General features: G+C 47.3%; 1 protein-coding gene across 6 annotated transcripts in view; it reads right to left on the reverse strand.

Moving 5' to 3' along the window:
• Positions 1-25,195, reverse strand: part of TSPAN9 (tetraspanin 9) — a 1,448,163-nt gene that overhangs the window by 495,305 nt on the left and 927,663 nt on the right. The window lies entirely within an intron of this gene.

The raw sequence follows: 25,195 nt of genomic DNA on the forward strand, positions 1-25,195 counted from the left end.
GTTTTTGTGCTGCAGGCCTTCTAGGGCAAGAGACCTTGTACAAAAGAGACTTAGCCACTCAAGGTCCTGGTATCGTTGAATGGAACTGTGACCTTTTGCTAGTGAAGCCCAGGAGTGTGCTGTGCTCAGAAGTCCCGCCTATCTCGTGCTTAAAACATGGGGAAGGGAAACCCAGCCATACCATCCTGACTTATCATTGTGAACACTTCTCTCTTTTCTGGTGAACATTATCCCACACTCTTTTTGTAGTAAGAATTGGTATTTTTTTTTTTTTAGCATAGGCCCTTTTTATTTGGCAAGATGCCACTAGGACTGCCTTATTATTATTTGATGGTCGTAGCTTGCTCATCTTAGATACAGGTTTAGATTAGGCGTTTATCTCACCCATTAGAACGTTCAATAAACACCTTTGAACTGTGATAACTTGTCTGTCTTTACTGTTGCCACCATGAGTTCCTTACAATGTCAGGAAGAAAAATGTCCTGTACTTACACCTATTTTGACTCTTATGCCCGTCTCCATGCCTGATGTAGCCCCTGTACTATGTGGTGTGTCTTTGCCAGTCCTGTACTCACACCTGTTTTGATTCATATGCCTGTCTGATGTAGCCCCCCACACCATGAGGTGTGGCTTTGCTAGTTCTGCACTCACACATATTTTGTTTTGTAACCATATACGTAATCATGCACTTCACTAATGTACTATGCACTTTATGTAACTAGTGCTTAGATGTCTCTGGGCTGTGTGTACTGAAATAAATGCAAAAAAATATTTGTATTGCAATCATCTTCACAATTGGGTACATATGAGGGCATAAGCAAAGGCTCAGGGGTGTTATCCTCGTCTGTAGAGAGAATTTGAGGGTGATCGATATTTGCACTCCAGGACTCCTCCCGGGGTGTGAATTCTGCTAAATTATTGTTTTTAAATAATTGGAAATGGGCTTGGCATGCCCAATTTCCCATAAAAAAAGAAAAACAAAGATGGCCACCGGAGCAAATGGTGACTAAGATTAAGTTGGGGGAGGGAGGTTGGTTCTCGCAGGACTGGTGAGGAACGAAGCAAGCAAAGGGGTGGTGGGAGGAGGCCAGGGAGCAGTGGGAAAAAAATTGCAGGTTTGGGGCAGAGGCGCTAAGGGCCAAGAAAGAAACGGGGCAGTAATTGTTGATTTACATTACGGTCATGACCACCTGATTGGTCGGTGCCTCTTCCCGGTTGTGAATAAGTGTCATTACCCCCAATATATCGGCACTCATTTTATCAACCACCAAAGGATGGAGGTCAGTGCGGGATTCAAATATGTAAATGCAGGTTGCACACAAATCTAGGGGGTGAGGATTTTTAGGATGTTTGTATAAATAAACATTTTGTTCAATTCCAAAATAAAATGTGTTGCTTGGTGGACATTTGCAATTGACCCACTACAAATTGTTTCTACTCGATTTTATTCCTGTCATATGGACTTTGGACACCTAATGAACTTGTAAGGAAAACATTACAGTTGTATCAGTTAACTGGTTAGTGACATCATGTAGTGCCTATAGATTTTTTATTTAATCAGCATAATGTCCCGTGATTTTAGCCTGGACATCTAGACCTGTCCAAACCCCATATAGGCCAAATGGCACCAATAATATCGATTTATAACAGATGGAATTTCCATAAGGGTTGCTAAAGAAAGCATTGTTATATTCCATCTAAAAATGGCTAGCAAACCCGGGAGTAATATCTGAGAGAAAAAGATTGAAATGAAACAAAATGCCAATGTGGCATGTTCAATGACCATCATTTCATTAGCACGTCCTGCTTTTCTGTCACATTCATACGTTTTTCCCATTAACATGGATTCAGACAGTCAACCTATCAAGATAGAGACCGAAGCTACGCCTCACTGATGACGCCCAACAAGGCTGAAACATGTCTGGGGATGCTTGTGGTCTCCTGCAGAAGGGATGTGACCTAGCAGTTCGGGCTGGACTGTCCCTTTTGGGGTAGGACCAAGCCTGATTTGCATATGGTTTTTCCCCTTCTGTAATGGCTTGGCAGGCTGAAAAACGATGGTCTGGAGGGTTGCCCAGAGCTTTGCCCGTGGTTATGATTAATTCAAAACCTTCGAGCCATCAACTTTCTGTTTTGCTATATATAAATATGACAGTAGAGGTCTAGGTTTTCACAGGCTTTTAAAATCTGGTCTTTTCTATAATATCTCTATCCCACCTTGCTACTTCATTATGTCATTTTAAAAATCATTGTGATTAAAAGGTTATCTTACGTAGACTGAATTGTTACTAGCCATACTAAGGTGCGTGGTACAAATCCCAGTAACAAAACATAAGGTTTTATTTGTTATTACTCTATGGAGCTCATTAGGAGTTCCATGGTCTGGAAAAAATTATGTTAATTCCGGCACCAGCATTTTTTCCAGACAGGGGAAACACAAGTTTGCCGGTGGGGGCAGTGAACCTGCTGGGAGTTCAGGCCCCTACTGGCAAATAAATGCTGTAAACATCGACACTGGTACTACCATGGAATGGGAACTTACCAGCGTCTCTGCCGCCCCTTATGTCCTGGTAATACAGGGATATCGGGCGGGAGAAACGGTAAGGCAGTTTTGCTGGTATCCTGCCGATATTACCAGCGGTATCCCAGCAAAACTGCAATGAGGGCCAGTGACTTACAGCACATAGGAATCTAAAAGAATATATATGAGAGAAACAGTAGCTTTGGACTTGCTCACAAATAGTTCTCCAACATTGATAGAGGTTTGAGAAGAAGGGGAGTTCACTTGTGCCTTCATGAATGCTGAAAGTTGAGTAGCCACTAACATATCTGTTAGTTGCATAACTACTTAATGTTTATTTTAGCAACAGGAATTGCTTGTGAAAATGTTGAGATGCCAGCACTTTGCCAGATAGCGTTTTTCAAGTTCATTAAAGGGGCTGCCAAGTTAGAATTACCCAAGAAAGTCATCTGTGTGCTTTAAACCTTAATGTGATACGTGTGCAAAACCTTTGCTCATGCACTCGACTAGCCTGTGGTAATTCCAGTTTCATCGCCCATAGAAAGAAAATGATCTAAGAGATTATCAATGGACATCTCCATCCAGAGACTGCAAAGGAAATATCTAAATATTGTGTATTTGGTACCATCCACATCTTGGCTTTCTAAAGTCTACTGCCCGCAGATGCTCAATGATACAGAAAGAGATCCAGGATGTCCCAACACCCCCACCCCACCAGGGAAGTGTGAGATTATTAAAAGCTTGCTTAGATATTGCATTAATCCAAATACATCCTGTGAACAATGATTTTATCTGTGTACAAATAGGCCCAATGGCAATGTGGGTGGCCTGGTGGGGTATGCCCACGGCAATGTGGGGACCGGTCATGTTCCAGGCCACAGCCAGCGGCCCTACGAACCAGCTATGGTGGTGAAGTGGGCAGATGGTGACCAATGGTAAAATTTAGTAGCAATTACAAAAACTGATGAAGTCATCCTCATTAATGATTTAGTTTGAGGTACAGGTGGACAAACTAGAAAATACAGGGGGAGAGCCAAGGTAGAGCTGAGCCAAATGTTTGACTCCAGTTCCAAGACCCAAGAAATGAGCTCAGCCAATGACATCTCGGCAGTTTCAACATTGAACAGAAAAATCTTATAACATAGTTGTGGTGCTGTCCACTTAAGGGACGCAAACGTGGCGGCGTGACTTTGCACGCCGCAATGTGCATTATAAATAAAGGGGGAGTTTCCAGACACCGGCAGTGCGACCGGGGCGCCCGAACAGACAAAACGTGTCGCTGTCAGCCTGTGCATGTTTGGGGGCTTACGGGCATTGCTTCTTGGGGGTCCCATACAGACTCCCAACAATGGCGACGAGGCCCAGGCCCTGTAGTGATTGGAAATTCCATTTTTGTATTTCTCCGGAACGGATGACGGTCCTCCTTCGTTCCGTGCCGTGGGCCGGGCTGGCGCCACGCGTCGGCGGCCATTTTGAAATTATGCAGCTGATGTTCACGGGGCTCCGTTTTGGCCCGTGATTGACCTCCAAGCTAAATTTTTGGAAATTATGATAGCGGGCAGTATGTTCTGTCCACTCATGCCCAGATCTTGTATTTTTACAAAGTTTTGAACGCATTACTTTGAGCGAGGAGAGAAAGAAGGGGTGTGATGCAAAGGCCTGCTTAACCCTCTCACCTCTCCAGCTAATGTTTTGGGACATCCGTGCCGGATCACAGCATCCTAGAGCTGAGGAGTTTCATCTTCAACATCACCATCATCATCATCATGCCAGCTGCTTTATGTGTGTGTGAGCCACACTGTTGATCTGGACATCTTCTGCTACACATCATCTTTATCATCATCATCGGTATATGTCTGGACTGGTGCACTTCAAGGACCTTGTGGGGTGAGTTGCGTCCCCCAGTTCATGCAGGGGGGGGCTTTGCGCTGTAGCCCATGAGTGCGCCTGGTAATCAGGACGCTGGGCAGCCTCCAGCCCAGCCACAGCTTCCAGCCCAGCCACAGCCTCCAGCCCAGCCACAGCCTCAAGCCCAGCCTGTGGCACAACCAGCCATGCAGGCGGCCCCTCAGATCATGGCACAGATGCGGGCCCCTGTGGCACTACAGCCCATTCCGGAGTTTGACATCTCAGGTCCCCCATCCAGCCTAGGGCCCAGGTGGAAGCGGTGGGTGGACCGTTTGGACATGTACTTCAGGGCTACTATGGAGACGGATGATGACAGCAAAAAAGCGATCTTGCTGTATGCGGCTGGACCTGCCGTACAAGAAATCTTCGAGTCCCTCCACACAGCTAACGCCTCCTATGCAGCGTCAAAGACTGCCCTACAAGAACATTTTCTGCCTCTCGCCAATGCTGATTATGAAAGGTTTGTGATGCTGTCAGCGCGGCAGAAGGACGACGAGACGCTGGATACCTTCTATGGCCGTCTCAGGCACATCTCCTTGGCATGAGCCTGGGGTGATGCAGAGGACATGATCAGGACTATGCTGATTCAGGCCTGTTTCTCAGGGAAACTGAGATGGCAGGTGCTGAGAGAACCAGGCACTACACTTGGCCGAATCCTTGAACTGGGGCGCTGCCATGAGGTGTCGGAGGCCTGGGCATCCAGAATCGAAGCTGGGTCATGCCCGGTGAAGACAGAAGAGGTATGCGCCGTGTGGCAGGGTGGCAGAGGTGTCAGGAGACCAGGGACCAGCTTCCATGATAGAGGCGGGAGAGCTGGTGGGTCATGCCAGAAGTGTGGATATGACTTGCCCCACCCTGCTGAGTGCCCAGCGGCTGGGAGAACTTCCGGAAGGTGTGGACTGGCGGATCACTATGCCAGAGTCTGTAAGGCAGCCCTGCCGGTGATGGTGCCCAGAGGCCCAGTTCGGTCAGGGTTCCTGCATCAAAATCGCCCCCCGAACATGGCTCAGGTGGACCAGGGTGAAGAGGGTGCCCCAGCGGAAGAGGAGGAGGATGAAGAGGAGAACATCATCTTCGTCTCCAGTGTGGGGGCTCTCACGGCAAAGACAAGACGTCAACCAAGGTGTGTGGTAAAGGTGAACAAGTCACCCGTCCCGGTGCTCGTGGATACCGGGGCGTTGGTCAACGTGATAGCCCGCGGACACTATGATGCAATGGATACGCCACCCAAACTGGTCAGTCCGAAGTCCTGCATCTTTGCTTTCGTTGGGCTAGAACGAATCACCCTGGACAGCGTTTTTGTGGCAAAGGTGAAGCATGATGGCTCGAAGATCATGGCCCGCTTCTATGTCACACCTCTGAGCACAAATACCCTCCTGAGTTGTGCTGCGGCGTAGGCCTTAGGCATTGTGAGCTTTGCCTACTCTGTATCTTGAGGAGATACATGATCTGCTGGACAAATACTCTGCGCTGTTCCAGGGAATTGGCCAAATGAGCGGAGACCCGGTGAGGCTGCACATTGATGAATCTGTGCAGCCCATAGCCCTAAAACATCGGAGGGTGCCATTCCACCTCCGGGAGCAGGTGGACAGAGAGCTGGACAATCTGGTGAATCTCGATATCATCGAGAAAGTGGAGGGTCCAACACCATGGGTTTCACCAATCGTGGTGGCAAGGAAGCCGAAGCAACCCAACGCTGTCCGAATATGCGTCGACATGAGGCAACCCAATAAAGCCATCAAAAGGGAGTGACACCTGACCGCAACCATCGACGACATCATCGCAGAGGTACAAGGTGCTTGCTTTTTCTCCAAACTGGACCTGTGAGCCGGCTATCACCAAGTTGTCCTCCACCCAGAGTCAAGATAAATAACCACATTCAGCACTCACCCTGGACTCTATAGGTATAAGAGACTCCGTTTTGGCGTGACATCGGCAGCGGAGGTGTTTCAGAGCATCATTAGAGGTGCCCTCGCTGACCTGGATGGAGTCTTAAATATTAGTGACGAAATCCTGTTGTTCGCCAAGACTGAGGTGGACCATCTGCGCAAGTTGGCCAGGATATTTGAGAGACTGCAATCATTGGGCCTCACGCTCCACAGGGTGAAATGTGAGTTTTTGCACCCGACCATCGAATTCTTTGGATTTGTGTTCAAGGAAGGTGGTGTGTCGCCAGATCCGAGGAAAGTGCAAGACATTAAGAAGGCCCAACCACCGAAGTCTGTGTCGGACGTGAGGAGTTTTCTCGGTATGGTAACGTACTGTGGGCGTTTCATACAGAACTTAGCATCCAGATTGGAACACCTAAGGGCCCTCACAAAGAAGGAAACGACTTGGCACTGGGGACCTCTCGAACAGGCGGTGTTCGAGGACATCAAGAGCGCCCTCACAGCTGAAAACACAATGGCGTTCTTTGACCCCACTCTTCCATCGGAAATCGTCGTCGATGCCAGCCCGTTCGGCATAGGGGCTGTATTGACGCAAATTGATCGGGATGGTGGTGTTCGCCCCGTGGCCTATGCCAGCAAGGCGCTGTCCGACACCGAGCAGCGGTACTCGCAAATAGAGCGTGAGGCCCTGGCAGTCCTATGGGGGTGACAGCATTTCAGGCTCTACATCCTGGGCCGGTCGCGACGGACCACAAACCCCTGCTGCCCATACTAGCAGGGTCCTTGTCCAAGCCCTTGTGTACAGGCCTGGCGCAAACAATGCGGCGGACTACCTGTCCAGGCATCCCGGTGTGGCTGGCGGGGAGGGGCAAGACAGGTGTGCTGAAGAAGCGGATGACCACATCTGCATGGTGGTTGAAGCGGCCACCCCCAATGCCATGCCCCATGAAGTCCTGGAGGCAGCGGTAGCTCAGGATGAGTGTTTTCAAATACTCAAGCACGCGATAAAGCAGGGATCGTGGAAGACTGTGCTGGAATCCCTGGCCGGGCACACGCAGCAAGCCAAGGTGGGGCTAGAACAACTGTGGAAAGTGAGGGAAGAACTGTCGTTCTCAGCTTCTGGTCTCCTATTAAGGGGTAATCGGATAGTCGTGCCCCAGGCGAAGATCAATGAGGTGATCAGTCTGGCCCACCATGGACACCAGGGAGCCGCCAAGACCAAGGCTCGACTATGCCTCAAAGTGTGGTTCCCTGAGCTGGAGAGGAGGGTCGATGACTTTGTTGCCACATGTGTCTGGTACCAGGCAGCGTCCCCGCTGCAATGAGAGCCGGTGATCGAGGCAATGCCTCGGGGGACGCGACCATGGGAGGTGGTGCATGCAGACTTTGGATCCACAACACTGGGCACGCACTTCCTAGTGCTGGTGGATGAATACTCCCACTATCCGGAGGTCGAGTTCGTGAACTCAGTGGCGTTTGAGCATGTGGTGTTGGCATTCGAGAAAGTGTTTGCCTCACAAAGTTTTCCCTTCACCCTGTGCTCAGACAACGGGGCGCCGTTTCAGAGTGAGCGCTTCTCAGACTAAATGGAGGAGTATGGAATCCAACACCGAAAGATCACCCCGCTCTGGCCACAGGTCAATGATGAGGCTGAAAGGATGATGAGAACGCTCAATAAAACCTTCCAGATAGCACAAGGCCAAGGGCAGTGCCTACAGAGGGCTCTTTACCAATTCCTACGAGTATATCGCACTACAGCCCATGCCTCCACGGGAGTCGCCCCAGCCGAGGCCCTGTTTCAAACGGTGCCCCAGAGGACTGCTGCCTGAGGTAGGGGATAAAGAGCCCGGAGTGATCGATGATCAGCAGGTGGAGTTGGATCGCCGGCTGCGGATGGAACAAGAGAACGTGAGAAGAGGACTCCGTCCGCAATGACTGGAACGGGAGATGAGGTGCTTGTAAGGAACAGACACCCCCATGGAAAGCTCTCTCTCCCGTACCAACCTGAGCCACTTGATGTGGTGGTTGTCAAGGGGTCCATGGTGACGGCCATGGACGGGAGGTCGGCCGTCATCCAGAACGTGAGCTGCTTCAAGAAGCAAGGGGACCCCAGGACTGAGCCTCCCCTTGAACCGGACAAGATGGAAGTACAGGATTAAGGCGGAGGCCATCTCCCCATGCCCGCGTCTCCAGCCCGGGGAGTGGCGCCGGATGGACTGCCCCTGCCGGAGGCTATCGGGAGGTACCCCCAGAAGGCTGGACGAGGGAAACCTGCTTACCTCAACGATTACGTGCTGGGACATATCTCATAACTGGCCGTGGGCTCCACATGGTAGTTACGGGGATCCAGGGTGGTTGTGAATAAAGGGGCATTGTGGGGAGTTTTGTGATTGCTTTGTTTGATGTTATTATTGTTGTTTGGCACTGATACTATGTTGTTGTTTGTCCTCATGGAAAAGGAGGAGTGTGGTGCTGTCCCATTAAGGGACGCGCACGCAGCGGCGTGACGTTGCACGCTACTGCGTGCATTATAAATAAAGGGGGCATTCCCAGCCGCCGGCAGCGCGACCCGGGAGCCCGAACAGACAAGACGTGTCAGTGTCTGTGCATGTTTGGGGGCTCATTGGCATCGCTTCTTGGGGGTCCCATACAGACTCCCAAAAATAGCGACCCAGATTGTAAATCAATGACGTGGCTCGTTTTTCTTTATTTTATGACATTATAAAAAATGCTTGTCCAAAAGGGACAGCATATTTTCCAGTATTATTTCATGAACAGCGCTGGAATATTTCCAGGTGTCAAATTTATGATCTGTCAAAATTGAAGACATCGAGCACATGGATATGTTCAGAAAAATGTCTATATTCCCTTAAACTTTGATAATGGCACAACTAACCCAGGCAGTGAGGCATGGGCACTTTAGAAATTTAGGAGGAATGATATATTAAGGAGATAATAACTTTACCAAAGCTGCTTATGTCATCACTGCCCATCGATGTAAAAAAAGAGACCACCGAGGGCAAACATAAAACAAGACTTGGAATAAGAAAACGAAGGGAAATGTCTTGAGGATCCCCCTCAAGTCATCTTATGTTTGCAAACCGTTTTACTCCTTTGCTCCAATACCTCATCTCGTTTTAGGCTCACAATTCTATAGTGTCCAACGACAACGTATTTTACCATTAATGTGCACAGGAAAAACACAACTCATACGTAAATAGATGCTTAACAGTATCCCTCCAACTCGTTATGGGTTGGCAAGCGTTTAAGTACCAGCAATATATTAAATGGACACAGCAAACAAAAATGGGCAACTTGTACCACCATTATATTGAATATTCATACGAAGCACAAATTAGCGACTGCACCAGCATAACCGGCATCACATAACTATCACGCGCACCCAGTCCATCCACAAGAAGGCCACTGAGTCCTTATTTTTCCCTGCCTATGCAGACCTGAACTTAAAATGAAAAAGGCAAAACCTCACATTCCAGCCTTTCAATAATGAGCTTGGCTCCCAAAAGCCAATTCACATTAAATAGTAAAGTTGATATAGCACAAACGTGTCGGTAGCACATGAAATCCTAAAAGCAACAGCACACGAAGGGTTGCTATCAATTGGTTCCTTTGGCTCGGCTCAGCAGCCAGCACAGTCATCAGTCAATTGCTAATGCCATGGTCCCTGGTGATTGCTTAGGGAAGCCTGACAGATATATTGGGAGATAATGACGGGCTAGAGGGGCTGCAGGCTTAAGGCGAGTTCAGGGGTCTTAACCCAATAGGTGATTTGTTGGCAGGGAATCCCCGAGCAACACCTGCTCCTCAGTACAGGTGCTCTAATAGGATCACAGTGAATGGTGCGTAATTATACAGAATGCCACAGGAAAACGGCCCGCTTGCTGCGTGCGACACTTGCACTACCGGGGGCGGATGGGGGTGAGGGGGAAGGAGCATTGCTGCAGACAACACATAGCACAAAAGAGAAAAACAGACGAGAAGAAAGGTGGAATATTGTGTGATCAAAACTAAGGAGCGTGCGTGAAGACCCCGGAAAGTGCTATTTGCGGAGCCTCAAACCAACGGGCACTCATCAAGTATCAGGGTACATTTCCGGCTGCTATATGTCACATCCTAAATAATCGTACTGCCAACGAGCAGCTTTTTTTTCCGAAGATGAATAACTTTAAAGAGCATCTGTACGGAATCCATGGGAAATATTGAAGTGTCTGTTTCATTGCTGGGAGCAGTACATTTCTAGAAACCAGCAACAAGGCACACGAGAGCTGGTTTGTTGTACTGTTCTTTTTATTTATTTATTTATCGGACATTTGTATGACGCCTATACCAAGTGTTTCCAGGTGCCGCAAGACCAGTTGGGGGACGGGGGACATGGGAAAGAGTAGAACAACAAAAAGTTATATTGGCCTTGTGACAATCCTACCGTGCAAGTTTAACACAAGGTGGTAAGTGCAGGGGTAGAGGGAGAAGTGCAGGAGTGGGGTGCCCAAAAGGGGGATGTGCAAGTGCTGGTGGGGGCGGCAAGTGCCAGGGGGGACAGAGGGGGCAGGGAGGAAGAGTGCAGTGGGCAGGGGGGACGAAGTTAGGGCTAGTCGGAGGAAGGGAGCCCGAAGATAAATGATGGCCAGGGATGCTGGGGGACTTGTAGGGTGGTGGTCTGGCCCCTGTGTGACTCTGAAGGGTCCAGGCCCCAGTAACATCCGCAGAAGGAACTTTTGTAAAGGGAGGGGGTAGAGGGAAGGAAAGTCTTGAGGGGTTTCCAGAACTTAAGAAGATCCGGATCAAGTCTGAGGGGGGCAGGGAGCCTGTTCCAGAGGGTGGAACCAGCCGAGGAAAGGGATCTTCCTCCCACTATCTGCTTGGAGAAACATTTAACCTGCTGAGAGTTGGAGCCAAAGGACCGAAGGACACTGACAGGGAAGTATTTAGGGTGGGAAAGCTGGATGTTGCATAGGGTCTTGCATTTAATCCTTGCGGTCACCAGTGGAGAGATTTTAGGGCTGGAGAGATGCAGCACGTGAGCTTGAGCCAAGGATCAGCCTTGCAGTGCTATTCTGGATTAGTTGAAGGGGGAGAAAGGAGGCAGGTTGAGGAAGAGGCTGTTGCAATAGTCCAGCCTTGAGAGATCCAGTGCTCTGGAGATGTTGAGCTTCTGGGGGAAGGTGGGGAAAGGTAAAATGCCCCTGAGGAGGTGAAGCTGAATGTTGGACTTCTTGGCAAGGTCTGTGATGTGTGGAGTGAAAGAGATAGGATTCTAAGAAGATCTCAAGCTTTTGTGCCTCAAGTGGGAGAGGGGAGGGGACCCAATATGTCTGGCAAGAGAGTGGGGGGGCAACAAGGAGCAGATGTCCCAATGAGAAGGATCTCCGCCTTACTGACATTAAGGCAGAGATCATTGACAGAGCACCATGCCTGAATAGAAGTCAGGTATAAGGGGGAGGGGGAAGAGGATGGCAGCTTGAATGAGAGCTGTGTGTCATCTGCATAACATTGGAAATAAGGAGAGAAGGTGGAGATCAGGTGTCCAGAGGGGCCAGGTAGATGTTGAAGAGCCAAGGCGATAGGATAAAGCCCTGAGGGATGCCACGGGTAGAGAGTGAGGCAGAGGAGAGAGGAGGACCCATTTGCTCTTGGGAGGGTCTGTTTGAAAGGAAGGTCAGCCATGCCAGTGCCCTGTCTGTGATGCCTAAAGTATCATGGAGACGGTTTATGAGGATGGAGTGGTTGACTGTGTCAAAAGCAGAAGAAAGATTCTGAGGTATCAGAATGAAGGGAGTGTTTGAGTCCAGGTTAGAGAGCAGGTCTTCACAAGTGTTCAGGAGAGAAACTGGACTGGTGATCATGGAAACAGCTAGCCATTTCAGTGTGGAGGATCAGTTGTGGGACGATCAGCTTCTCCATGAGTTTGCCCAAAAAAGGGGGGATTGAGATAGGGCGATAGTTAGCCATGCTAGAAGGGTCAGACTAAAGCTTTTTCAGGAGAGGCTTAAGGGGTTGAGGGAAGGAGCCATTGGCAAATTAGTGGTTGCAGAGGTCAGCCAAAGCTGCAGCGAGAGAGGCAATGTTGCCCTCGATGGTTCTGGAGGAGCAGAGGTGCACCTTTTTAGATTAGACTTTCATAGCGGACCACTCTAGAGATCTTGTCTGGTGCAATGGGAGAGAAGGCGGAGAATATGGGGTTGCATGAGGGGGATCAAGTGAGGCAAGAGAAGGGGCACTCCTTACCGTGTGATGCATTGATATATGCACTCAAAGACACTCCCTCCTGTGGGATGCATTAAAATACAGAAGACACTCAGTATTTCCACTTATAGGGACGTTTGCCTTTGGACTATAATATTGTACATTATAAAACAATGATGAACATATCAAAGAAAGATTAAGAAAAAAGAACAGATGGCAGTAAATAAATATTATGAAAGAGTAGGAGGGAGGTAAAGAAACACGAAGAAAGAGGAAGAGTGGAAGCAAAAGAACCAAGGCAGGAGAATGAAATAAAATTCCAATGATCAAAAAAAGACAGACTGAAGGAAAGAAATAAGAGAGAAACCAAAGTAATACAAAAATAAAAAACGAAAGAAAAAATGATAAGAAGAAAAAAGAACGAAAGAAGCCAGCCAAGGAATGGAAGGAAAATAAGAAAGGAAGAAAAAATGAAATACAAAAAAATAAGGGTAAAAAGAAAGAAGGAAGCTACGTAAAAAGGAGGGATGACAAAGAAAAAAGAGAGTATGACTGATCAACCAGACGTATCTGAGAGGTAAAGAGTCGACGGCTTCCTTTATCGAGCACTATCAGTGGCAAGCTGAAATCAAAAGGATGTGAGCGGAGCCGAGCAAAGACAGGAAGATTGGTGTGTGACAGAGCGTGAATATTATAAAATAATAAGCTGGACAGGAGACTGGAAGGATTGACTCAACAGGTGACACCGAAAGTGTGCGGGTAGAGCGTTTCACTGGTGCAATCCCCAAGTGTGAATAAAGGACGGCTCAATGTCATTTTACCCCTTTGAATAAATAGATGTCTCCTACTGTACCAGTGCCACCACCTTTCTCCCGACATATTTGCATATGTTGTGACCACCCTTCAAGGGACACCTCATCGCCCATTGACCTACTTGTAGAATGTCTCCTTCCTCATCCCTCCCTGACTTCTCTGCTTCTCCCTGCTTTCTCTGTTGCCCTTTCTCTGTCTTCACCCACATGTTCGTACAGCGCTCCGTTGTTTTCCAGCCACCCTCACGCTACATAAATCCCATACATACACACTTAACTTTTTAATACCCCAGCAGACATAAGGGACATTAACACTACTAACAAGTACTGTCAAGACCAATAGCTTTGGCTCTAATAGACATAGTTAAAAGAATCCCGTTTACCTTGGTGGAAGGCAGTTTTTCTGTAATGTGTAGCCATTGCTAAACTTGTTGATAGTAATTTGTGGGTATCAGGTTCTGCTCCCAGCTCCTGCCAACTATTGACATGTACTCGACCTCAGCTGACAATTTGTACCATATTCTGTATTCTAAATACTCCCTTCCCTGCCCTTCATTCCTATGCAGCGCCCTGATGCCTACGGTTTTGGCCCGCTATATGAATTCAAAAATAAATAAACAAATACCTTTAAGTAGAGATGGTGAGTTTACGGTGCATTTTCAGATAGTAATATTACCACCTCAAACCTGCATTGTGAGCACACCATTCATACTATTGGCCCAACATGCCCATTAATTACTTTTAAAAGTGCCATACAATGTGCAAGTTAGTTAGTGTTTGCCCACATATCATTACCAAAAGACATAGAAAAATACTTCCATCCGGCACACAGGTGCTGCCTGATCACAACAGCATACGGCGACACATGGCAGTGAAGCCAAACACCATGCAGTATACATGTTTGCTTGCTCCTGATGTGACAGCTGTCCTCACTACCCACTCATTTCCGTTGGTGACGAAGGCACGGTCTGCCCAAATGGAGGTAAACTCTCTCCTCTCTAGCCCGGCAGGTATAGGAGCATGATTGGAGGCAAGTTTGTATTGTTCTTGCGCCATTTCGATAGATGCGCCCTCCATTTTATTGTATTTTATTTTGTTTTAGAATTGAGTTGGAAACAGTTGATGCCAGCATGGAGGAGATTTAGATTTGTCCAGAGTAGAGTCCCTTTATTTTATAAGCTTTCTGCCCTGGAAAGACCACGGACATGGACATTGGCACCAGGCATGTTTATACATCAACCCAGAGAACGTAAATGTCTGTGGAAGCCTGTGGGTCCCGGTACCCTTCTTGTAATTTAGAGCGCCTCTTCAATTGTTTACTGTTTTTGTGTTTGCACGCTTGCACATCTACACTGTGTATCAAAGCGCGGCGAAACCGATTTACTCATCTAAAATATGTGCCTTCATTAATATTGCTAAATCCTTTTGAATGGTCACATTGGCCTTTTAAATGGGTTTTGTACGATCGGACTAACTAAAAAATGCTACCACGAGAGGTTCAAACACCAAAAGTTCGAACCTTTGGTGGTAGCATTGCAGATAAGTAAAGAAAAATAAAAAAAAGACTCTGGGGGTGTACTTTAAAGTATAGTGAGCGGGGTGTTGCGGGGGAAACCCCTGCAGCCCCCGTAGTATGCAAGTGTGTTCGCATCAGAAAGGTGCAAAGCTTTGGTAGTTTGCACCTTTCTCGTGCGAACATTCCGGCCGCGGCAAAAGCAGCTGCGCTCGGATCACTTAGAATCTTTTAAATGGCCCAGTAATCTGATCAATTATGTGTTGAAACATTTTAGTGTTTTGTTTTCATATTTTTGGGGTTTTACTGGATGATTGATCCTGAAATGTGCATTGCATTTGTGATTTTACGGAATTATGCCGAAGAGACTACATTATTGACTGACCCAACCTATAAGGATAGTTAGTCAAAACGTAACATCTTTTTGATAAACTTGAAAGCCTTCACCCCAAATGTCTGTTCACTAACCAACATTCGTAAGACCACCCACACAGTGGATTTACTTTTTTTTTACTCAGACAAGACTGCTGAGATTCAGGTTGTATTAACGGAAAACAGTCTGGTCACATCTCTGTACAATCTCTTGATACTGTTCACAAATAAATGAGGCGCAGGCCTAATCCTCCATCATTACCTTGAAAACAAAGTCATCCTTTATCAGTCTGATGTACAAAGCGTTTTTCAATGGGATACTGCCATTATAAAACATCTTTGTAAATCAGGCCCTATGTGTGTTCATTGGATCAGGCTTTGCAGTCTATGCTCACCAGTTCTTCTACGATATTCACAATAACCTGGATATGCCCAACATTAGTCTAGTTAATTCTTTACAAAAGTCTCATACCTCTAAGTGCTACATCTTCTAAACAGAAAACAAAAACATATAAAATGGGTGACCTCCAAATTCGGTTCCCCTAAATCTGGGGAATCCTCCACCGAGAAGATGGGGAGTCAAAACATTGATGGGAATGCTGAAGAGATTTAACAAATGTATCCAACAAGGGATGATCAAGTGATCATCATGCGACTCCTCTGCCGGGCCTCTCAACATTTAGTGCCATTGCCTATCGTGCTTGTATTGTTACATCCACTTTGCCATTTACCTACTGATTGTGAACGAAAGAACACTCTCTGGATCACCACGTCAATATTTGTCTACTAATAATCTAAGTTAAATTCTACTCTGCCTCCTATTCAGTCCGCTCTAATGACAATTCTGAAATACTCCCTGATTTCAGGAACTTTGTCTATCACCTTGAAACAGCCTGCCTACTTCTGGAAACGTCTCAAATATCCCCAAACTGTCAACTTATGTCCCACATTCCTCATCCCTATAGAGAGCGGCAGTGAAACAACTGCAGGAATTCGTAGAGAAAAATAACTGGATTTTTCTAGTGCCAGTCAAATAAATTGGCAAGTTAAGCGCTTATTGCAGAGATCATTGTTCATTCTGCAGGATGCATGCTTGAACCCGGTCAGACCCAGCTCAGCCTTTCGTCATTCTGATATCATGCATGGCTTATCATTAACTGGGGTATCAATAACATAGATTAATTACAGCAATATGACATTTGAAACACTCTATAAGGGCTGTATAGAAAGAAAGCATTATTAACATTATGCTTAATGTTATAAACTAACGGTTATCTGACCAGTAAGGAGTTCTGACCAGTAAGATCGTTCTGGTTGATGGTCCCAAATGGGCAGGAGGAGAATGGTGGTGGATTTAGGGCCTTGATATTTCTGTGGTTTCTCACACTGCCAACCATGCAACCTTTGCATTTTCTACTACAATAAATGCAACACATAACCAGTCTCCTCATTGGAAGAGCAAAATCCAAACCACCAGCATCACCCATTTTTAACCTCAGATTCTGACCTCCTGACATTTATGGCTTGACCATGTCCCCTTTATTAGTTTATATGTATCAAATTCCACTTAAGATCATTCTTGATGTTGTCCCTGTGCTATTGGTACAGCAATGATCCTCAAATCATAACTATAATGGCCAAAAATGCAGATCTTTCTTTGGCGTCTTTAGCATCCGTCTAAGACTGCAGGTAAACCCTAATAAACAGAAGACCCTGCTCGTGGACATGGTCTCTCAACTTGGTCACAGGCGCTCTCTGTGCATATTTCTTGAAGCAGGCAGCTTGTCTTATCCATCAGGTTAAACACCTGGGGCGCATGCCCGAGGCCAGCCCTAGTTAATATTGAGGACAATACCAACATTCTGTGCAGTACCACTTATGCACTGCAAATGCCTGTTACTTGAAATTAAGCATGTCGGTTACTTGAGACACCATGTTTGCTTTTAATGAGCCTAACAATTCATTTTTGAAAAATACATCTGATGGCACATGCCCAAGCATAGCTACACAGTATCAGAGTTCAGGGCATATTGTTGAACCCAGCTATGTTAGTGGTTGCTGTTTGAATGAAACAAGTGGAAAGTGTCCTTTACGGGGTGAAAATGTCCCTCCAAATCTTTATGATGGGTGAGATGGTCCCTTCTGAGGCGGTCATGGAGAGGTCCTTGGTGCTCTGGGAGCCAGGGGAAACCACTTGCTATGGGATGCTCCCCACAGACAGTATATGTTGAATCCCCCATAGTATCCTCTTCATACCCACGGCAAGCACCGCAGTCAGCATTTCAGGGAAACCCTTCTGTTTCCACCTACTGTGGGATGTAATGGATGATAAGTGGGGACTGGACCCCCATAAAGTAGCACCAGGGGTAGAATGTACCAGAGGAAAGACACATTTAACCAGATCACGAGAAGGCATAAGAGGGAGGGTAGCTACAGCAAGCATGCCACGCTCTTCAGATGTGGTACAAGGGCCCACTCATGGGTCAGAAACATTCTCTTCCACGCTAAGGGAAAATGTGGGACTGTAGCACAGAGTTTGGGGAGGAGTGAATGCTTGTGAACAGTTGACATCAAGGGAATTGCATGCATGCTTTACTGGCAACGCAGGCCCGCAAAGCAAGAGACTGTTCTGCCAACATGTTAACTGTGCCTGACTCTAAGATGGCACCCATCATATTAAAGCTGTAGGCTCATCACATAGCTTTGATCGATTATGCCATTAATGAAAGTGGAAAACTGAGGAACAATCAACACTTAAACACGGTGGTAAGGAGAGCCGAAACACATTAAGAAGAGGTGATCCCATAAGGACAAGCCAGTACCCCTCCAAAGAGTTAACGAGGAAAAAACCCAGCCAATTCCTGCCATTATCGAGCTATTTGAACCTACTATACCAGGAAAAAATAGGGCTGAAGTAGGTACCAGGGCATTCCGGACAGTGGGTGTTTTATCACGGAAAGTAGAAGGACGAAAACAAAGCACATAGCTGAGCCAACTAGCCAGTCCTTGAGAAAATGTAGGAATTTAGGAGAGATTGGTGCAAAATGGGGGCAACAACACCGGCCCAGGACCAGAAAGACCATTGAGATGGAGTAGCCTGCTGGGGCATATAGCCCAGATCAGGGTGGTTGACCAAAGGTCACCAAAGGAGAAAGAAAGGGGAGCATGGTACTATGATCAGGATGTGGCCTGTTAAGTGCTGCAGAACCTATGAAACAGAGAATCCCGCTGGTGGGCTCAAGGCTATGTGGTTGATCATTCATTGGCTGGTGGCTATTAATAACTGCAGTCTTAAAATCATCTGAGTAAATGCGAAAACACCTGCCCATACCTATGGAAGGAGCCCCTATGACAGGGGGTGGAAGCACAACGGCTTGCCTGGTTAGCACTGTGACTACAACCAAAGAGTCCAGGAGGATGACATCTTCTGAAGCAACCACCAAAGCCAAGAAAGTAGAGTTGTGGGGCTCTTCAAATATCCTGAAACACAATGATCTGAAGGAGGCTGCAAGGATGTGACTACCCTTAGATTTTGTTGTTTAGAATAGGAAATTAGACTTTGAAGCAGGACCCTAGGTCCTCTTAGAATAGTCAATCTACTCCTCCATCAAGACACTGTTAACCCAAGTTCCAACGTCTAAAGAGGTTAGCTGGTATGCCCCATGCCCAAAAGACATTTTCTGTCACCCTTAACATAACCCTCAAGCCAATAGAAGGGTCTGTCCTTGGGGGTAGAGTTTATATGAGGCTGATTTAGACCTAGATAGACAACCCAAAAAACATGTATATTTATATATTTACATACAGAAGGAACAATGCTCTTTTGATCACAAAAGAATGTTGAATGGATAGGAAATCAGATTTGACAGGAATCGTTGAGCATCTTACAATAGGTGAGTTTTAGGGACATTCTGACTAGGTTGTGGAGGGGAATAAATGGAAAAGTCACCAAGACAATACATAAATGGACATACATAGATTAAGGACAACCAACATTAGAAATGTGAAGTGCAGCTAGGCAGGGTCGGACAGGGGCAAGAAATAGGCCCGGTCACTCAAAAGTGGCCCAAACCTCGCCTAAAAATAGTGGCCCACACCTCGCCTCACGACTCTTGACCTCTGATGACATCACCAGAAGTGATGTCATTTGACCCCCGCCCCAAAGTGACATCCCGGGAAGCGATGAAACACGACCTTTCACCCCTTGACAAAAAAGGAATTTGCATCAAATAGCATTGTCCTAAGTACACTAACTTACTGTGAATTCAAGCAGAAGCCCAAGGCCAAATGATAATATGTTTTTGTATAGCACTTACGCTTAAGCTCTTTTTTATAGATCAAATATGCATACAATATCATCCAACCTGTGTTGGCACTCATTTATCGACCTAAGAAGGATAATAGGCTTTTTGGAAAAAGAAAAATAAATTGCGAAAAAAATGTTTTTTTTTCCATTTTTTTTTTTTTTTTTTACAAATCGGCCCAGGCATGGCCAGAAACCGGCCCCCACTCCCCTGGAACAATTTCAGCCCGGCCACGGGCCGAAAGGTCGAGGGGCCAATCCGACCCTGCAGGTAGGTGGTACGGCAGCTGTGCTCAGGAGGTACCGTGATGGGTGAAGTGCTAGCGTGGAGGCAGAGGAAGTGAGGGACAGAGGCAGGTTAGAGGAAAGGAAAAAAAGTTTCACTAGCAGGCAGATGAGCGGTAGGTTAAGAGGGTAATGCAGAAGGAATTGCCTTACTATCTTGCCTTTGCTGCTTTATAGTGAGAACTTGCTGTATAGCACTAATGAGGCTATTTTTGTTTTAGTACACCCCTTTCTTTCCCCATAAAGGACCCTTTTAACCCCAATTGATACGTGTGTCGAGTGCTCTGTGCAGGATTGTTTTATCTAGTCCCCAGAGCCTTGTTAAGTTCGGCAGGTGCGTGCGACGACATAGAATCATGCATATCTTGGAGTCCACGTCTGGGCTATTCAGAAGTTCTACTCACTCATTCTTTCTCATGAATCTTGACCCCCATTTCAGGAGAGGTCAAAGTTCTAAACGTTGTCGTTTTATAGCCAGTCATATATCAGGGGCAAGCCTTCAACTTGCTGTGCTATCTGTGTGCAGCCTGGGTGGCAGGTTTGAGAACCGGCAAGGTCAACTCAGCCTTTCATCCTTCCGAGGTCAATAAATGGGTACCACTCTTTGGGATAATAATGCCATCTGTTATTTCAGCGCTCTGTGACCCATGGGTCTCTTGCGCTATATAAGAAATAGATATTATTATTATGAAGATGATGCCTTCGTCATCAGTAGTAGCTACTCATGGAAAACGTAAAATTTTGCCATGGTACATTTTCAAATATAAAATCTGAAAAATGTAGAGACGCAGAAGTGCTTTGTGGCTAACCCTTAAAAAGCCATGTTACCACATGCAATAAGGACAGACCAGGATTGTCCTTGGAATGGTTTGTGCATGTTGTGAGAGAACGGATTGGCCCAGGCATTTGGTTGGTCTTTTGGGAATGACAGCACATGGGGCTGCCTGGAGACCGCCAATCCGCACAGAAAGTCATGGAGGCCGCATCACCCTACACTGCACGCGGGCGGCCCCTACGTTTCAGCATCTGCGTGCCATTAGTGCATTGCACCCCGCAGAAACGAGTGGAAACGCAAGCTGTACTGACGCGGGGGTTAAGAGAAACCTGGAAGGCGCGGGACCGTAGACCAATGAATCCACGAGAAGCCACAAGCACTTTAAATGGGGCTCCAGGGAAATGAGAAACCATGCTCTAAACCTATCACCATGAACAGAAAGTTAATTAAATGCATAATACACAAATAAAAGAGGAATTGCACTCCCTGAATTTCATTAATGGCATCTCGCAGTTGCAAACAAATACAACATACAGGAACCCTCACCCCCAAAATCGCCATTTTCTCATGAAAAGTAGCGCGCAAGGTTTATGGAAGATTAAACACAGATTGACTCGGTAGATCCTTGGGACATCTAATGTAAATGTGCAGTATCCTTCAAATGGTGGTATTCTGCGCACGCCATGCTGGTAATGAGCAGCTATGGCTTTACGTTTCTCGCTCTACCCTGCTGCTGTGCAAGGAAGCCCCTTTTTCCTTCCTTCCTTCTCCACCCTGCAGCTACTTCCTGCTCTCTGGCTGCCTGTTTCCCTTTCTATTCTGCTTGCGAGTCCCTAGATATAGGGCATAGAAGATGAAAGGCCGAACACCTGCCCGACCTAACATGACATGTAGGATACTACGGTATTCAGTGTGCGAGCTCACGGGACACATGAGAGCAGTGACAGCAGCACAGAAACACCACGCCATCGTCAGACTTCTACTGCGGTGCACAACTCAAAGGAATGGGCAAGATTATAAAACTGTTTCTACATATCATACAGGGCCGATACTACACTAATTTATTTTCAAATTTCTTTATTGGAATTTGTGTGATAAAACAGTGCCTCGCTGGATCATACAGTCACAGTAGTAATAGTCAGGACTACACAAAATAGGCCATTTGTGAATTAACGATTAAACAGAAATAACGAAACAATAACAATGTTAACAACATGAACAAGTCTCCGTGTGGTCGATGATCCAAGCAACAAGGGGGGGTCAAGCAGCAGAAGAGCACAGGTTAGGTACCGTGCTAGTGATCCGTTTCAGGTATCGTGTGTCAACAGGGGTCAGTAGCTCAAGGGGGTTTATCGTCATTGGAGGGGTTGAGTAAGGCCCAAGTAAGAGTTTTCCAGGCAGCGAGTCCCAAGCTCGTGTTTTCAGGGGATGTGGTGAGGCCGTTCTCCCAAGCTGTGGTTTCTGCCCCTATCCATCGCTCCAGTTCGTAGTGCCATACCTGATATTGTGGGCCTCCGGGTCGCTTCCAAGCCATAGCAATGGTCCTTTTGACCAGAATGCAGGCCAGGTCCATGAGCTTGACTGAGTGTTTAAACTTGGCCAGTCTGGGGTATGTTCCAAGAAGGCACTCCTTCGGGGTCCATTCATATCTGGTTATGCCTGCCTCTCTGCATAGGAGTTCCACTCTCGCCCATAGTCGCCGGGCCTGGACACATCCCCAAAACATGTGTAAGAGATTTGCTTCATCTCTGCCACACCATGGGCAGTTATGGTGGGGTAGCTTATATATTTTGGCTATTCTGAGTGGTGTCAAGTAAGATCGGTATAACATGTTGAGTTGTATCAGTTTAAATCTAGAATTTCTGGATACCGCATTAGGGAACGCTAGTGCTCTACCCCATTCGGTTTCAGACAGTTCGTGACCCAGGTCCCTCTCCCATTTGGTTTTGAGGTCCTGACTGCGGGGGTTGGGCCTGTCTATTAGGTGACTATATATGCGGGACACAGGCCTCCATCCATCCGCCAAGCTGTATAGGTGTGTTATGAAGGAGTCGGTTTCAGGCTCCTCGGGCCATGTGTCCCATTTAGTCCTAGCCAATTTGCGGATCCTTATGTACCAAAGGAATTGACCAGCCGGGACGCCAACATCTGATTGCAAGGAGGGGAAATCCCGGAAGGTGCCCTCATTGTATAGATCCCCCCAAGTGTATACTCCCAGCCTTTCCCAGTGTCGGATGGAGGCGAGGTCCACCGAGTTCTGGCATAGGTCGGCTAAGAGTGGTATGTCCGGGTTGTAACTATGTTTCAGGTGGAGAAGGCTCATAACCCTTTGCCATACCTGACGACCCAGGGTAGCTAAGAAAGGAATCCCGTCCATAAGACGTTGAGGGGCCCAAATGAGTTCATTTAACCGGATTGGAGCAATCGGGTGCTGTAAAAGCAGGGTTTCGGGGGTAACATCATCGGCTAGCCATTTAGCCACAAAGCTTAGTTGGGCAGCCAGGTAGTAACGTTCCAGGTCAGGGAGCCGAATGCCTCCTTGTTCGTAGGGGAGGGTCAGCGTGGATAATGCAAATTTGTGCCTACTAGTTCCCCACAGGAAGTCTTTAAGTATCCTCCCTAAGAGACGGAAGAAGGGAGTTCTAATGTAGTAGAAAATATTTTGAAACCCATAGAGAAATCTGGGGAGAACAATCATCTTAATGATGGAAGCCCTACCCATCATGGATAGGGGGAGGCGAGCCCAAAACCCAATTGACTTGCGCAAGGGAGGCAGCGCCGCTACCGTGTTGTTAGCATGTATGAGTTCAGGCGTATGATAAATATTGATGCCCAGATAGCGGAACGTGGTGGGGCACCAACCTATGCCTAGTGAGGGGAGGTCATCTATGTGTGTATTCCGGAGGGCGCCCAACGGAAACAGACAAGACTTGTGTCTGCTAAAGTGTATGCCTGATACCTTGGCAAAGTTGCCGAGGACCTCCAACATGGTTGGGACATTCAACAGTGGGTCCCTCACATAAAGGAGGACATCGTCCGCATATAGGGAAATTATGTGATCCACCCCGTCAATCCTTATGCCAGCGTCAAAGAATTGTTTTCTAAAGAAAATGGCAATGGGTTCAAGCCCGATTATATATAGCATGGGGGAGAGCGGGCAGCCCTGCCTTGTGCCCCTTTGTATGTCCCATTCCGTGGAGATGAGCCGACCAGTTTTCACCCGAGCTCGCGGCTTGGTGTAGAGGACTGTGATCCATCGAATGAATCGTTCTCCGAAACCAAACTCCCGAAGTACCGCAATCAGCCATTCCCAGAAAATTGAATCGAACGCTTTGATGGCGTCCAAAGAAAGCAAAGCGTGGGATTTCCCTGTATGAGTGGGATGTGACAGTATGTGTTGTAATCTACGTAGATTGGCAGTGGTGTTACGGCCCGGCACAAAGCCGCTTTGGTCGGGGTGCACCACCTCACCAATCACCCTGGACAGCCGCTTGGCCAGAATGGTTGTGAGGATTTTAACATCATAATTGAGCATAGCGAGAGGGCGATAGGAGTCACAGTCATCTGCAGGCTTACCAGGCTTGAGGAGCGGAACCACCAAGGTCTCACGCATGCTCCCGGGCAGGATGCCCGATTCATAGGCTTCTAGGAACACCTCGTGTAGTAGCGGGGACAGTTCCGGCTCGTAGGTTTTGTAAAATTCGGCAGGTAGCCCATCACTACCCGGAGCCTTGCAGGTGGCCAGGGACTCGATGGCGTCTTTTATGTCATCTATGTTGATTTCAGCATCTAGAGCCTCCTTGCATGGCAACGGGAGTGGGGGCAGTCCAATTTCGTCCAGGGTGTTTGAGATTTCCTCAGAGGGCACCACATCAGTATGGGAGTATAGTCGGGTATAGAACTGCCCGAAGGTGTTATTAATTCCCTGTTGGGACCGTTGTAGCGTGCCATCAGCATCTCTTAGGGCTGTGGTCGAGTGCTTAGGGTGTTCTTTCCTGCACAGCCAGGCGAGTAGTCTACCAGGTTTGTCAGCGTGGGCGTGTGTTTTGTTGGTTCTGGTAATGTAATCAAATTTGGCAAGTCTGTCCCAGGCTTCCTTGCAGGCGGCCCTGGTACTGGCCAGCTTGTCCTCCTGTGGTTGGGGGTCCAGGGTGTTGGATTCTAGCCGTTCTATTTCAGATTCTAGTAGTTCGAGTTCGGTTCTTAGGTGTTTCCTCATGCCTCCAGCCTTTGCTATGACCTCTCCCCTTACAACCACTTTGAGAGCGTCCCAGACCGTGCTTAGGTGGTCAACACTGTCCTTGTTCTCACAGATGTAGTTCTCTAGAGATTCTCTGAGGCTTTCCCTGAACTCTGAGTCTTTAAGTGCCTCAGTGGGCATCCTCCATGTGGGTATGGGAGAACTGGGTTCAGTGATGTTCCATTCAATTATCAGGGGAGAGTGGTCGGAGATGGTGCGACCCAGGTAGTTAGAAGAGTCTAAAGCAAGCCTGTTGTGCCGCCAGCAGAAGAGCACCACGAGGTCTTCGTCAAAATGGCGATCAGGGGTGTAGGAGACCCATAAAATCTGGGGGTAGGGGGGACAGGGGTTACCTTGGGACTTTTCTTTTTTT

Source organism: Ambystoma mexicanum, chromosome 12 (assembly GCF_040938575.1).
Source record: "Ambystoma mexicanum isolate Mex_15411 chromosome 12, UKY_AmexF1_1, whole genome shotgun sequence".
NCBI classification, from domain to species: domain Eukaryota; kingdom Metazoa; phylum Chordata; class Amphibia; order Caudata; family Ambystomatidae; genus Ambystoma; species Ambystoma mexicanum.